Genomic DNA, 5,000 nt, shown 5'->3' with positions numbered 1-5,000 from the left:
AATTATTATTATCATTACTTTATGGATTTACCTTTAAAACCATATTCTAGTTCTATTAGATGAATGCTACAATGCTACAGAAATAAGGTCAACTGATGTTTGAAAAAATAGTTAATACCTTTGATTGTCAAGATATTCAACAGAGAAATGACAGCTTTGAAGCGCACGTAATAAATTCGAGCTCTTTTACCTTCAAACTCTAGTACGGAGGACGAGATAAACACACTTCCTAAGAAATACTTAAGGAGCGCATTTCGTTTACAGCCTCTGAGTCCAGGGCACTGAGAAAAATCACCCACAATACATGATGGATAAATTTAGGAAAGATGATGATAATTATTTTTTTACTGAGAGACAGAAAGGGAGAGATGAGAGAGAATCTAGCATTTTAAACTATTGTTAAGCAACGTCGGTCACTGACCATAAGAGTGCTAGCTAAAAAGAGACAATTAGTGGTAATGACAATTACTGTCGGCGACAATTGCATCTAGATTTTTTTGTCACTGTTCAATGCACTGCGACGCTGTAGGAGTAGCCAAGATGCAAATGCTAAACGCGCCAAAAGATTTGATGATATCAACTTCAAGTAGTTTGAAAAAAAAAAAACCAAGTCGTAACAGAGTGCAACAGGTTGGTTTCTATATTGTCCAAACAAAATCAAAATCTCAAGAATATAAAATCAGATATTTGTATTCTCTTATCCTCACATAGATAACGAAACTGTGGCTATTATTTTGAATGGAATACTACTTTTGTTTTCCATCCCGAAAAGGAAACACAAAAGTGGGAGAAACAAAAGTTACACTCCCTGCTAAAGCTAAACTAGATTTAACCTGTACCAACAAAACAGAATTCTTTCCTCTCTCTCCTCTCTCTCTCTCTCTCTCTCTCTCTCTCCTCTCTCTCTCTCTCTCTCTCTCTCTCTCTCTTTGGCTGCTCACTCACAGAAAAAACTAAATTCCTGCAAAAAAAAAAAATCAGTGGTGATATGAATGTTTCTTTCAGTAAACAGCAAATAAGCTGGAATACATTTATACTGATACGAAGCACAGTGGCATTTTCTAAGTAGTTCCACAACTCCTGCATAAGAACGAGCAAAAATAAAACTCTTCCCTATTACAACGTTGGAAAAATCAGCTCACGTACACCACACGCGCACACACATATATATTATACATATATATATACATATATATAATTATAAATTACATATATACATATATTACACATATAAATATATATAATATATTAGCGAGAGAGAGAAAAAAAGGAACAAGTCCCATCATCATAAAGTTGCAAATTAAAACTAACCGTAAGAGCCTCCGTCTGCCCAAGGGCTAAAGGATTCCGCCCAGCGAAACGAGCATGAAAGACATGTTCTAAAAATACGTCACGTTAGCTACAGCCTCTGAATCAGACGACCCCAACAAACAACGACGACAGCAAAGAATTATTTATGAGGCAACAGGCGGGGGAGGGGGGGGGAGGAGGAGGAGGACGCCCTGGCCAATATTCTGGCTCTGCCAAAATGATCCCACAGCCATTCATTTCCCTCCGGGGGAATATAAGCAATTCATAAAGAAAAAAACATATTGAAGAACTTTTAATTAAGGAACTTTTAAAGATGAAAAGGAAATGCATAGCAAACGCAAGGCACTAAAAGTTCAAAACTAGCGACAACATTAGCAATATTCAAAGAATTTCCTGCACAGAAAAGAAAAAACACAAACGGTTACGTTCAAGGAAAGTTAAAAAAAAAAAAAGAATGAAAAAACGAAACGAGGCGAGAGCGACAGTAGTAGTATATTGCAGAAGACAAGACTTCAAGTGAAGCCATCTACAGCGAAATCAACGTCAGCATACATCAAGCAATCTGAACAGCTGTTTTCAGAGGTAGAGCAATGGTGATAATAACCACACCGTTCCCCATCTTCTCCTGCAGTCTGTCTTCGCAAATATCCGGGGATGGGAAAATCGGAGAAAAGGAAAAATAAAGCTGGAGCTTGAATTCTTAGAACACAGACTCATGGTCTATAAATGCTCCCGGGGCGCTGAGACGAACCGCCTTGACAAAGGCCAGCGTCTGAATGAAACTCTGTCTCGCACTCTCCAACAGTAAGCAAAATACTACAGGTGACTCACGGCTTAAAAACGAGAGAAAAAACTGAATTAAACAGACGACGAGAAAGCTAAAATATAAAAATACCGACTGAAAAACTGGCGAAGCAATTACAAAATGTGAACGGGTATTTCAGGAAAAAGTTTAGTTTGTTCACAATTCTAATTGTAATATTTTAAAACAGTAATATTGCTGGGGAGACGTTCAGAATCACAATGACCGAGATAGTTAACGACAGCCGGCTGAGAGAGAGAGAGAGAGAGAGAGAGAGAGAGAGAGAGAGAGAGAGAGAGAGAGAGAGAGAGAGAGTTTCTCGCCTTGTAGTTGTTGTAACACAACAACACTGCTAATCCAAACACTCACTGTGAAATATATAAAGAATTACGCAGGAAAAAAGCTCACAAGGACTAGAATTATTAGATGGAAAATACATTAAAAAAAAAAAAATACTTCTGTAACGCAGACTGATACGAGCGCTTAGTGAAACTAGAAAATACGAGACCAATATGCAGCCTTGCACAGGATCAGAACTTTAAAAATTGGGCCCCTATGAAGTCAATTACTATCACAAGTTAAATACGAGATAATCTGCCAGCCTTTCACTGGTAGGAAGTATATAACTGACAAATGTAGGTCACTAAGACCACTGGTAAACGAAGGCCCTTTACGAGGGCTTTTCAGAAAGCTAAATTTGGGACCAACACGACTCTTTTCGTCATAAATGTATAGACTCTTTATAAGAAATAAGCGACCAATAAGGAACTTACATAATGAAATCAAATTATGATCGATGAGGTTCCCTTCATAAATGTGACTACTAGTAATTACGAACAACCTGTTGACGTTGGACCCGTTGTATAAAAAACCAATACGGAACATAAGTAGGTTCCCTGTCTGAAAAAAAAAAACTATTTTAAGGCGTAAAAGGTCGGCCTCAGCATAGCGTTCTATGAAATGACTTTAAAATTCTCAACCTAATGACAGGAAACATCTGCAATGATTAAAGGACGGTTGGCAAGTGGACAGGTGAAACCAGGTACCACTTATATATTGAGGAAAAAAATAGTTACAGAACATTTCGTAATTCTCTCCAGTCATACCTTAAATAAATAATTTACTAAAGCAATACAAGTCGCCTACCGACCTCCTAGTAGCATCTTCTGTTTAAGAATATTAAAAAAAAAAAAAATTCCCGACCGATGCAAAGTGTAGACGACGGCTTCATTACGATTCTTGCGGTGGCAGATTACTCCAAAATTTTCTCCCAAGACGAGTCTGAGAAACCTGTATATACATCAATATGGTCACTAACCTTGGTGTCACCTGAAAGGGCTTCATAAATGGAGAACGGATGCGGGATATAAAGTCTGACCTTTTAGGCTTATGGCTCTGATATTATGGCCAGATTAAAGTTGCGCACGGACAGACAAGGGCGGTCAGTCACTATGTACGTTTATGTATGATGATGACAGAAATACTTTCAACTACCTAAGACGACTTGCAAAGAAAATTTAAGTCTGACAAACAGAAGACAGATGAACAAAGAGGGAAAAAACTATAGTCCTCCCGAGTTCGCCGGTACAGAACTCATTAAATTCAAATTTACAGTGTATAACAACCTCAACAAAATTATCCTAGTATATGAAACACTTAAGTGAAAGTATGTCCTTTGGTGTAGAACAGCATACAGTCTGCTCTACATCATAATCATCAGCTAACGAGATCAAGCATCACCAAGTGCCAAGCAATTCGAGGAAAGGCATCATCCTTGTGGCAGAGATTATAATATTTAACGTTTCACGCTAAATCCCCGCTGGGACTATTTGCCAATTTAGTGTCAGTCTTTATAATTATACAAATACAGAAACCTTAAAATGTATTACGTTCACTATTACGTATCTTCTACAAACATACACAATATATATATATATATGTGTGTGTGTATTTATATATTTATACACATGTATGTATATATATTATATATATATATATATATATATATATATATATATATACATGAGCGCGCGCGCGTAGGAGTGCGTGTGTAGTTTATGACATGTTACTGTAATACGAATACAACATTAATCATCATGAGTCCAGCGCAACCAGAAGCAAGAGTGACAATTTGAATAGCAACATAAACAACAACAATGACACATGGCCAACTAACCAAAGAGAAACAAACATTCATTACATAACTGAATGGCAAACCAAAGTGAATAAGGCACACGGTTACTACGGGGTCATTTCAAAGTCCCCCGCACCCCCACCCCCAACACAAAATTAATGACACTAGCTGAAGAAAAAAGACCTCATCATTTGCATACCTATGGTCTACTTAAAATCTTCCCTTCATTCTCTCAATAGAGTTCCGTCATTATTCATGAAAAACTGAATAAATAAATAGAAGCGGCTGTAAAACTAACATTTTCCATGCTACTGTACCTATAATTTATCTTTTGTCGAGTATTTTCAACTGCTATTTGCTTACATATACGATTTTATCTAAAGTTGTCACCATATGCATTGAAATATACTCTCTACATGAAGGTATATTTAATCAGTGGAAGATGGCAAGGTACATGGCACTTCCGGAAAAATGTTAGCATTGTTTATTGCCATTAACAACTAGTCTATTACAAAATACTTATCCAGAGTCTTTACAGGCACCTTAAATTACAAATAATACTCAGGCATCACCACAACCAACCCTCTTAAACGTAACTGTCTACGTAATGCAAGAACTCAGTTCATTCAAGTCTAACCTGAGCGCGCCCGCAAGCGAGAGAGAGAAAAGTATACTTTAGTTTAACCAGACCACTGAGCCGATTGGCCAGCTTTCTCCCCTAGGGCTGGGCCCGGAAGGGATTAGGACTTATTT

The 5,000-nt window shown here is 37.4% G+C and overlaps 1 protein-coding gene across 12 annotated transcripts in view; it reads right to left on the bottom strand.

Annotated features, from left to right (window-relative positions):
• The window catches only part of RhoGAP19D (Rho GTPase activating protein at 19D), a 569,022-nt gene that overhangs the window by 279,916 nt on the left and 284,106 nt on the right, over positions 1-5,000 (bottom strand). The window lies entirely within an intron of this gene.

Source organism: Macrobrachium rosenbergii, chromosome 12, assembly GCF_040412425.1.
Source record: "Macrobrachium rosenbergii isolate ZJJX-2024 chromosome 12, ASM4041242v1, whole genome shotgun sequence".
Taxonomy (NCBI): Eukaryota; Metazoa; Arthropoda; class Malacostraca; order Decapoda; family Palaemonidae; genus Macrobrachium; species Macrobrachium rosenbergii.
The sequence above is the reverse complement of the archived record's forward strand: the minus strand, read 5'-3'. Positions and strand labels throughout refer to the sequence as shown.